We start from the raw sequence: 11,661 nt of genomic DNA on the forward strand, positions 1-11,661 counted from the left end.
CAATTGCACTTTTGTTTTAAAAAATGAAGTTTTACATTTCGTATTTTGTCTTTTTTCAGGCTGAGAAATTAGTGGCACACTTCCTGGGCAAGGTACTTCTCTCATGAACAAAAGATGAGGATGTCTGGGAGAGGACAAATTTGGAAAACATGAGTAATAACTGTAATTGAGGCTAGAACTTATAAGCTTAAGGTTGATTGTTTTCTTTATCAAATTTACAAAGGTGATGTAGCAATTAATATTATAGTGTACTGTCTCTCTAAGTTCTATTCTGGAATGTTCCACATGCTTGCTGTGTAACTTTAATTAGTTGCTTAACATATCTCTACCTCACTTTCCCCATCTATAAAATGGGCATCATAGTACCTACCACAGAGAATTGTGGTGGGGATTAAATGAGGTAATATGTAAAGAATACTTCAGTGTTTGGTATGTAGTAAGATCAATAAGTGTTTACTGCTCATATAATTGCAATAATAATAATAATTAGTATTATGGTATAATAATACCAAATGCTATCACACACAGGAGGTAATATCACAAACATTAAAGTATATATGCTCCTTGACACTGCAATCCCTCTTTTGCATAATTATCTAAAATAAATAATTATGTTTGATTCAAGTATGTTCACTGCATCTTTGTTTATATAGTGAAACATTGGAAACTGTCCATTGATATTATAGACCTATATGTCTTGATGAGGAAGAATCTTTATAATGTATTGCTAAGTGAAAAAAAATACATTATAAAAATCAGCATACTATAGTAATGTAGCCACATCAATGTTCACAACTGCTCAATTCACAATAGCTAAACTGTAGAAGCAACCAAGATGCCCTTCAATAAATGAATGGATAAAGAAACTGTGGTACATATACACAATGGAATATTACTCAGCATTAAAAGAGAATAAAATTATGGCCTTTACAGGTAAATGGATGGAGTTGGAGAATATCGCGCTAAGCAAAGTAAGCCAATCCCAATAAACCAAAGGCTGAATATTCTCTCTGATAAGTGGATGCTGATCCATAATGGAGGGAGAGGGCATGGGAAAATGGAGGAACTTTGATTGGGCAAACGGGAGGGAGAGATGGGGAGGGGGCATGGGGTCAGGAAAGATGGTGGAATGAGATGGACATCATTACCTTAGGTACACATATGACTGCACACATGGTGCAACCCTACATCATGTACAACCAGAGAAATGAAAAGTTGTACTGCAACTGTGTACAATGAATCAAAATGCATTTTGCTGTCATACACACCTAATTCAAATAAATAAATAATTCTTTTAAAAAGTACATTATAATTCCTGCTTTTGAAAAGTATAGTTATATACATGATTAGAGAAAGGTCTAGAATACTAGTATATTAAGAGTAACTATCCATTGGGTTTTTTATCATTTTTATACCTGGCTTATTTATATTGTTCTTATTTTTTCCAGCGAGGAGGTATTGTTTATGTATTTTTAAAAATAATTTTTTTAGTTGTAGTTGTCAATACCTTTATTTTATTTTATTTATTTTTATGTGGTGCTAAGGATCACATTCAGGGCCTTGCACGTGCTAGGCACGCACTCTACCCCTGAGCCACAATCCCAGCCCCTTATTTGTGTATTTTTCAACAGTGATTTTAAATATCAAAGCCTGTCAGTGTCTGAACTCCTCACCTAGAAGTAGGTTTGTACACTAACAGATGCAACTCAGATTAGATATGAAGTACTTTAAATTCTTCACAGTCCCCCCCCCCCCCCGAAAGAATATCAATTCAAACATCAAGGTCTGCCTTCTGCTCCTTGCTGTGTCCATTCTACCTATAAACTGCTGTGGATTTACATGAATTAAACACCCGCTGGATAGGTGCCATTGTCTTGAAACATGGAATGTGATCAGCATGGGGGTGGGAGGGAGAAGGAAAATTGTCCTTTGTTTCATGGCACTCTCTTCTTGTTAATGCTCATTCAAGACTGCTTTGACTGCAGCTCAGTTGTGGTTTGGTAATTTCCAAGACTTTTTTTTTTTTTCTTTTTACAATGGGGAAAACAATTTGTGCAGCATTTTCTTTCGTGAGAGGCACTCCTTAGGAAAGAGATGTTGGACAGCCGATCACATGCCATGGGATGTGTGCGAGTCTGTAATCACAGAATTTTCTAGTGAGCGGAGCCTCTACAGACTGCCAGTCTAGTGTTGCCTGCAACCATTATGGTCCATACTGACCTTTTGGTAAACAAAAAGCTCATGCACTTTCTGTAGTTTGTATCTTGAAAGCACTCTTTCTTTTTCACACTTTCCTTTATCATTTTTAGAGTTTGTAAATAATTTCAAAGCTTGAACTCTGTATTTACAATATTAAGAGTGCTTTAGTGTTTTTTTCTTTTAATTGATTCATTTTAGTTATACATAACATTAGGATTCATTTTTACATAATTATAAAAGCATGGGATATAATTTGCTCTAATTCAGTCTCTATTACCTCCCCTTCCCTCCCTCTCCCTGTTCCCTTCCTTCTACTCTACTGAACTTTCTGCTGTTTAATTATCATTTATTTTAAGTTAGAGTCTTTTGGATATACGATTATAAGATTCACTGTGGTGTACTAAGAAAGTTGTATCAGATTCATTCCATCATGTTTCCCTATCCCATCCTTCCTCTCTTCCCTTCATTCCCCTTGTCTACTCCACTGACCTTTCTTCTATTTTGATATTCTACCCTTCTGACATGGATGTCCATAACGTCCTCACACACAGCAAAAATTTTAGTCTAAGCCAAGCTTTTCTTCCTATAGTCATCTGTCTTTCATTCAGTTAATTGTTGAAGAACTACCACATTCAGGGAACATAAAAACTCTTGTTATATACCATCTTGTGAAAAGAGAAACTCCACAGATCTAATAGGTAAGTAAGTCTGTGGTTAAATGAAAATTGGGTTTATTCATTCATCTATTGCCTAATAGTTACTGAGCATCTGTTATGTCCCAGGTAATGGTTTAGGCTGTAAGAAACAATAATGAGCTGGAGCTTACAGTTCAGTGAGGAGAGATACAATAAATACATAATTTAAGGTTAAGTGTTATAAATAAAATAAAAAGGGTATGGGAGTGTTTCTTTAAATAGGATGGTCAGGAAAAACTCTGAGGAGGTGATATTTAAGCAAATAGTTAAATGGAACTAACTAGAACATGATCAAAGACAATCCTAGAGTTGAAATGTTTATGAAATATAGTTCATGAACATGAATAAATGAAACTATTATCTAGTGTTTATTCCCAGCATTTTTGAGATGACTGAAAGCCCACTCTGGCTGTAAAAGGAGAGATGATCAGGGGAGGTAAGCGGAAACATTTCACAGGAACAAAAATCAACAGCTGAAACTCCCAACTTCTTAGACTCTAAGGCTCTCTGCTTCTGCAATGGCTGAGTAACTAGTCCCTGCTAACCCCTTCCAATCTTTCTCCTTATCCTCATTACACCCAGTAGTCAAAATGAGGTATCTGGAGGAGCTCCAGTTTGCACAGAGCAAAGTCTTCAAACCACAGGACTAGATGCTTTGAAAACCTGCCCTAGCAGGTGGCCATTTTCACTAGTAGGAACAGGGGTGCAAACCACTGGTAAGGGAAAGGGGAGAGAAATAAGTAAACCTAGAGAAGCTTCAAGGAAGGCATTCTCAAGGTAGAACAAACTCTGAGCAAACAGGGATGGGGCTGTTTGTGGCCCTCCCATCTCTCTTTCTGAATCCACTTATATTTCCATTCTGGTGCCCCTCCTGATTAAGCTTTCATCCAATGCTGAGTTCATTCTCAATGAACTGTCCACTGATATACCTAGAGAGGGTAACTCCTAACATCTCGAAGTACTAGGCTGTAAACCATGTAGCCTAGAACCCCAGTGGTCTGAGGTGGTACTTTAGTAGCTGATATGGAAGATGAATGGGTTAAATGAGAAAATGGGTTTGGGGTTTTCCAGCCCTGCTAAACAGATCACTTATATTTGTAACTACATATTGGCTTCTAAAAATTGGTCCAGATTCTTAAAAAAAATAACCACTAAAATTATCTTCTTAAGTTCATACCCCTTCTGGGAAGCAATAGAGTGTTGTTAAGAGTTAGCATCCAAGATGAGACAGCTTGTATTCCATCCCAGTTTCATCACAGCAATGACCTTGGGCAGATCACTTAAAATTAACTGAGTTTGATCACTGAAAATCCTGTTTCTTCATAACATGGTCATGAAGCTCAGTGAGGTGATAGTGTTCAAAGGGCTTTGTACAATGCCTGCCACAAAATAAGGACAGACTAAATGTTAGCTCTTATTAGCTACGTATATTAGGGTCTCTAGTATCTTACTATGTGAAGTGTTATCCGCAGACTAGCAATATTCCCTGAGAGCTCATTAGAAATGCAGAATCTCAGGTACTGTCCCACACCTACTGAATCAGAATCTGCCATTTAATGAGATTTACAAGCAATTCCCAAGTACATTTTCATTTAAGAAACACTGGTCTAGAAACCATTCAAGACCAAAACAGTATTTCCTGAATGATAGTGTTTTAGGTGATATTTGATGGGGGAGTATTAGGAGTCCTTCCTGGTACCCTTCAAATCACACAATGTTAACTATTAATTTTTTAACCAAGAAGATTGGTATTGAAAGTGAAGTCCCTGACTACCTCCGAGAACATACTAATATTTCAAGGTAGAATTCAAGTGTTCCCTCCACAATGCAGCCTTTTCTGAACTACCAGTCTCACAGACTCATGGAACTGGAGACTTCTTCCTTTGTCTTCCTGGTGACTCTGAACTGACTTGCACATGAACAACAAAACACCTATATCAGAGTTGCCCCTGAGACGTGTAGAAATGTTCTCTAGAGTTGAACTAAACTACCCAAGAACTTTTGACCTTGCTGGGTAGGGGAAAGGGAATTCAGACACATAACTCATTGTGCCAATTGAAAGATTCAGCCTCTTTGGATAAATATTGAAACGTGTTTTTTAATTTCAATTCCCCTCTTCTTATAAAATATGGTGTCTGGGGGGAGTAGAGTTGGAGACAATAAGCCTCAGTTTCATGCTCATGGGTGCATACTGTTCTGTGCTATGGAGTGGATGGTCTGGAACAATCTGAATATCTGTGTGAAAAGAAATGTTCAGGGTGTCCCCCTTTGATCTTTTAGGGACTTTACTGATGGCACCTGTTGCTGAAATACATGTGATTAACTATTTGTTTTTAGTTGCACAGCGACCTGATTTTGAAGCCTCTTCATTCTAAACACAGGCTTTTGGTGGTCCACAGGTCCTCTTTACTCCTTTAAATTCTGGATTTTGTGCATGCCAGATGCAATATTGATTTGAGATGAAGACATCTGTGATTTCTTTCTTTCTTTCTTTCTTTCTTCCTTCCTTCCTTCCTTCCTTCCTTTCTTTCTTTCTTTCTTTCTTTCTTTCTTTCTTTCTTTCTTTCTTTCTTTCTTTCTTTCTTTCTTTATTTTCCTTCCTTCCTTCCTTCCTTCCTTCCTTCCTTCCTTCCTTCCTTCCTTCCTTCCTTCCTTCCTTCCTTCCTTCCTTCCCAGGAATTGAACCCAGGGGTGCTTAACCACTGAGCTACATTCCCAGCCCTTTTTATGTTTTATTTTGAGATAACATGCCTGTAATCCTGGGGGCTCTGGAGTCTGAAGCAGGAAGATCATAAGTTAGAGGCCAGCATTAGCAATTTAGCAAGGGCCTAGGCAACATCTGTGATTTCTGCTAATGAAGAAGTCATAATTGTGTGGCCTATATTTATAATAAACATAAATGCTAATTTTGGTGAGAAATTAGTGAAAATTAAGATGTACTTTGTCTTTGTATACTTCGTTTAAGCTTGGAATCCCATGTTTTTTTTCTCAAAAAGTTATTAATAGACTAAAACCAAATCAAAACCTAATCTGACAGTCAAAGCTAAGCAATGAATTGTTGCTAAATGGTTTTTAAGTGAATATAGCATTACACTATTTACTGGAACTGCTTTGTTTTCATCTTTGTCTCTCAGGAGCTGGCCTGACACATGGCAGGAACTCAGTAACTGTCTAATAAATTAATGAGCAAATGCATCAGCTTTGCCTGCAAATCTGCAGAAGCTAGCAGCCTGCTGAGCCATTCACTGCCATTCAGCTCCTCTTCACAACTGCTCCTGTCCCAAGCTCCCTATCAGAATTTGATTCTCATTTCAGTAACAATGCACTCTAGCCCTGTGCTTTGAGTTCCTCTTCCTTTCAATATGCATACATAGGTGAGTGTGTACGTACACACACACACACACACACACACACACACACACACAGAGAGAGAGAGAGAGAGAGAGAGAAATAAGTAAGGAACAGCAATTTCCAATAACTTTTGGTACCCCTTATTCATTGGACATATGACAGTGATGCTCTTTCTATATACCTGGCTTTGAATACAGGGCTGGGATAATGAGGCCACTAAGCCTGATGGGGTTCACAGTCCTCCATATTGGGTCTTACAGTCAAATATAGTACCCTTTAAATTGTGTTCTTGGGTTCACAAGGAATACTCATGGAGAGTCCTCAGAAGCTGATATAGGGAGAAAAATCTGTCAGAGATCTAGGTCTCCTCCCTTATTTTACCCAGTGTAGCTACACTTTTTGTCTTTCATATACTGAATTTTATTTTTAGAAAGCACATCATAAGCTAAGAAATATTTACAAACCACAGCTCTAATGGAAGACCCTGACAATGAAAGTGGTTCTAAACCTAACCTGTCAAAAATTACCTTCTTGGAAAGGCAAAAGAAGAGCCTGTGCATCAGGATTTAGTCCAAACTAAGAAAAGCTCCTCTTACCTTTCCAATCTTTGGGGAAGGAGATTTTTAGAGGATAAAGTTCCTGTCCCCTTGAACTTGTGGACATCAGTGCCTTTCTGCCCTTGATGGGTTTAGGGGAAGGGGCTAAAGGGAGAGCAGCTGTGTGGCCTCTGTCCCCAGTTGTGGGCCCCAGCCACAAGGCCTACAGGAAGGAGATGTGGATTTTCAGAGAATGGAATTTCCCGAGTGGTTATGCCACAGACGCCAAGCTGATGCCTTCTCCCTGGCACCCTGCTTCCCTCCTCTGCCTTTATAAGTGAGATGGCAGAGAGAATCAGGAATGCAACCTCTGCAAGGCCAAAATGTGGTTAATTCCATTGATGGCTGGAAATCAAGACCAAAATCCTTAATACAGAATGGTGCCCTTTTTAGACTGCCTTGTTTAGATGGGGAGTGCAAATTGCATTAAAAAATGGGGTCTGTGGAGACTGTTTGGAAACACATGAGGCACATGGTGGGAAAACATTTTCCCCAAGAGCTGCCTTTTTCGAGATTGCATTACTTTGTTTGCTCTTAAAGGCAAATGTGGGAACAAAGAATTTGAATTTGATTGGCTAATCAACCACCTTCCTTCCATTGCCACCCCACCCCAATCCTTGGTAATCAGACAGTGATGGTGGCCCAGTATAAATGACAAGGGATGAAATGAGTGAGGACATAACAACAGTGAGGCCCAGTGACTTCTGCCTCATGTGAAAGGAATCAATTTCTTTCATTCATTCATTCATTTATTCATCCATGTATTTCCTGAACATCAACTATGTGTCAAGTACTGTGTGAGGGATTAGAAATGTTAAGACACAGGCACAGTCTCTGTGTCCTTGGAGCATGGACAAATTATTATAGTTCTATGTTTTAGTTTCCTCACTTATAAAATTGGATTAATATAAGTAGTTAAATCACAGGTATGCTCAACTGACATTTTGTAAGTTTTATATCAAAAACAGACTTTTTCTATTCATTTACCTGCTTAAAACCTTATCAAAAATTAGGCAGGACAGGTCCAGAGATTGTTACTATGACTGTGGAATTGATCTGTAGAAATTGCCTCTAGACTTCAACCTGTGAATTTAGATAGACTGTCCAGGGATTTATTGTCCCTGTTCATTAGGGAACCTCAGTTTCACAACTCCAGTTACCTTGTGCACTGATGAAATTCTAGTCCAGTTAGTGGTCTGTTTCCTGATTGACTTTGGTCCCTAGGGGCATCATGTCTTTATAAAAACTCAAGTCTTGACTCCTCTCAGAAGCTGAAATATTAGTGATGTTGTTTCTAATATGAGGAGTCCTCCAACCCTAAGGTCACTTGTTTCAAGTCCTTTTTTTTTTCTTCATTGTAAGTTAGAGAACACCCTGAAAGCTAACTTAGGTGAGTGCACCCCTTTATTGCCTTTTTCTATCCCAGGGAAGAAGAAAATTAGATAAAATGCTGTGCTTAATTCAGGCAGCAAGCTTTCTAAACATATTTAGATTTGGTAAGAAAAAAAACTGAGCTGTAATGAACTACTTCTCTTTTGAATGTGTTTGATTTTTATGTTTGAAGGTGACTAGAACTCTTGTGTTTGTAGAATTCATACATTAATACAGTAAGTAGACTATGAGATAACAAATTTTTCTAGATTAATTGCTATTTATTTATTTATTTTATTTTTGCACTTCTATGTGTATTATTAGTGCATTGTAATTATACACAATAATGGGTTTCCTTATGACATATGCATATATGCCCATAACACAATTTGCTACAATTTATTCTCAAATATTTCCCCTTTCCTTCCCCTCCACACTCTCTTTATTGCCCTTTCTCTCTACTCTTTTGGTCTTCCTTGTATTTATTTACATGTATATCTTTATTTCATTGGTGTATTGTATAATACACAAAAGTGAGGCTCATTGTGGTATATTCATGCATACATGGAGCATAATTTGGTTGATTTTATTCCCCAGTGCTTCCCCTTTCCCTTTCTTGCCCCTCCTCTTTAATCCTGTAGTTCTCCTCTACTGATCTCCTTTCTGTTTTTAGAAGATCCCTGGGTTTTATTCATTTTTTTCTCTCTAGCTTCTGCATATCAGGGATAACATTTGACCTTAACTTTCTGCAGCTGGCTTATTTTAGTGGTGTTCTCCAGCTCCATCCATTTGCCCACAAATGACATAATTTCATTTTTCATTACGGCTGAGTGGAACTTCAGTGTGTATTTTCATTCATACACACACACACACACACACACACACACACACACACACATATATATATATATATATATATTATGAGAGAGAAAGAGAGAGAGAAGAGAGAGTTGTCAGTGGGCCTTTATTTTATTTATTTAATTTTATGTGGTGCTGAGAATCAAACCCATTACCTCATACATCTAAGCAAACACTCTACCACTGAGCCTTAACTCCAGCCCTTCACAGTGTATTTTCTTAATACATTGATCTATTGATAGCCACCTGGTTCATTCCACAACTTTATAAATTTATTTAGTTTGACATTAGCTATTGTGAATTGTGCTGCTCTAAACATCGGGGTACATGCATCTCTATATTATGCTGATTTTAGTTCTTTTGAATAAATACCAAGGAGTGGGATAGCTGGGTCATATAGCTGTTCCATTTCTCATCTTTGGAGAATCACCATACTGATTTCCTCAGTGGTTGTACTAATTTGCAGTCACACCAACATTGTATATGTGTTCCTTTCTTCCACCATCCTTGCCAGCAATTATTATTATTTATATTCTTGATAACTGCCATTCTAACTGGAGTGAGATAGAATCTCAATGTAGTTTTGGTTTGCATTTTCCTGATTACTAAAGATGTTGAATATGTGTTCTTATATTTAGTGACTATTTTCATTTGAAAATCATTTGTTTGGTTTATTTGCCTGTTTATTGATTAGGTTATTTGGCTGTAAGTTTCTACATTCTTATCCTATTCTGTGTAAAGGATTCCCTGTGTGGGGAGACTTGTAGAGGAGGTGCACAAAGGACAGACATAGACACACAGGGAAGCTGCAGACAGACAGAATGATGGCAGCCAAAGGGGTGCTTACCCCACTCTGTTGTCATTTTAATAGCCCAAAAAGTTACATATTACCCACCACCAATGACTACACTTTAGCCAGTATTGTTTTTAATCCTGAGTGATAGCTAACTGAGATAAGGTGCAGGTTAATGCAAACACAAAGCCTCTCTCCTTCAAAGGATGTCATTATATAAACCAGGCAGTGCATCTGCATAGTTATCTTAATAGCCTCAGCACGGAATTGAGGGCATTCCAATTGTGGGAATCAGGGCGCCATGTCCGCCCGCCCCCAGGAGTTTGCTTATGGAGGGCAGGGGACGCTTCCCTATTTCCATGGTCAGAATACCTACAATTCTGGATATTAATCCTATGTCAGAAGAGTGACTACTAAAGATTTTCTCCCATTTTGTAGGCTATCTTTTCTTTTCTTTTTTTTTCTCAAAAAACAACAAAATAACGAAATTTTTTTAGTTTGACATTTCCTCTGGTCTAAAGAGAAAGATGTAAATAAACAAAACTGAAAACCAAAAGCAAAACAAAATAAAAACCCGCAAAACAAAACCTACGATATACATATAGGCACCTACCCCCATGAACTCAGATAATCTAAAAGAAAAAGGAAAGGCAGTGCTGGGGCTGTAGCTCAGTGGCAGAGAGCTTGCCTTGCATGTGAAAGGCACTGGGTTTGGTCTTCAGCACCATAAAAAAATAAAATAAAGGTATTGTGGCCATCTACAACTGAAAAGACTTTAAAAAAAAAAGGCAAAGTTCTGTTCAATAGAGAAAATTGTCTTCATTTTTGGAAGATGTTTCCATGTCCCATTCCACATCCTGTTCCTCTTGTAGCCACTTGAGCCTTCAGAATAGCAGTTTTCCCCTGGCCAGCCCCTGAATCTTGGCTTTTTATTTTTCATCCTCTTTGACATGGGTGCAGTTTTCAGCCTGTCAGGCAAAATCAGAAAGCACATCTTGCTGTCACAGATGTATGCCTATTCCAGTTCTACTACTCTGCCATCTCTGTACATGACTGTGATGTTGAACATCTGGCAGTTCATATTGTCCTCCCCTTCAGTGAACTTCCCTTGATATACCTCACTGATGTTCGTCTCACATGACACAGTGTAGCCTCGTTTAGGACTTTAATCAGCATACCAAAAGACATCTTGGCACGAAAAGAGTTCTATTCTTGGCATCTTCTCACCAGCAGCAGCCTAGTCTTCCTTCTCTATGATGTGGCAAAACTTGATGTGACTGCAAAGTCTGAAGCAAGCAAAATGGAGACTTTCTTTTCAGTTTCTTGTTTCATTTGCTCTGTAGCTTTTTAATTTTATGGCATCCGCTTACTGATTATTGGTTTTATTTCTTACACTCTAGGGGTCTTACTAAGGAAGTTGGTGACTGTGTCTATATGTTGGAGTGTTGACACAGTATTTTTTTCTAAAGTTGCAAAGTTTCTGGTTTAATTCCTAGGTCTTTCATTCACTTTGAATTGGTTTTTGTGAAGGGTGATAGATAAAGGCCCAGTTTCATTCTTCTACAAATAACTACCCAGGTTTTCCAGCACCATTTGTTAAAAAGTTTGTCTTTTATCCACCTTGTTTTTTGGCACATTTGTCAAAGATGAGATGGCCATATCTGTGTGGGTTTGTCTCTGTGTCTTCATTCTATTCCATTGGTCTTGTGTCTGTTTTTATCCCAGTACAAAACTGTTTTTGTTACTATAGCTCTGGAGTATAATTTGACGTTGGTATTGTAATGTTAGGCAGACAACT

The 11,661-nt window shown here is 38.0% G+C and overlaps 1 pseudogene; it reads right to left on the reverse strand.

Annotated features, from left to right (window-relative positions):
• Positions 1-10,682: 10,682 nt before the first annotated feature.
• Positions 10,683-11,051, reverse strand: LOC143639492 (small nuclear ribonucleoprotein Sm D3 pseudogene; annotated as a pseudogene).
• Positions 11,052-11,661: the final 610 nt, after the last annotated feature.

Source organism: Callospermophilus lateralis, chromosome X (assembly GCF_048772815.1).
Source record: "Callospermophilus lateralis isolate mCalLat2 chromosome X, mCalLat2.hap1, whole genome shotgun sequence".
NCBI classification, from domain to species: Eukaryota; Metazoa; Chordata; class Mammalia; order Rodentia; family Sciuridae; genus Callospermophilus; species Callospermophilus lateralis.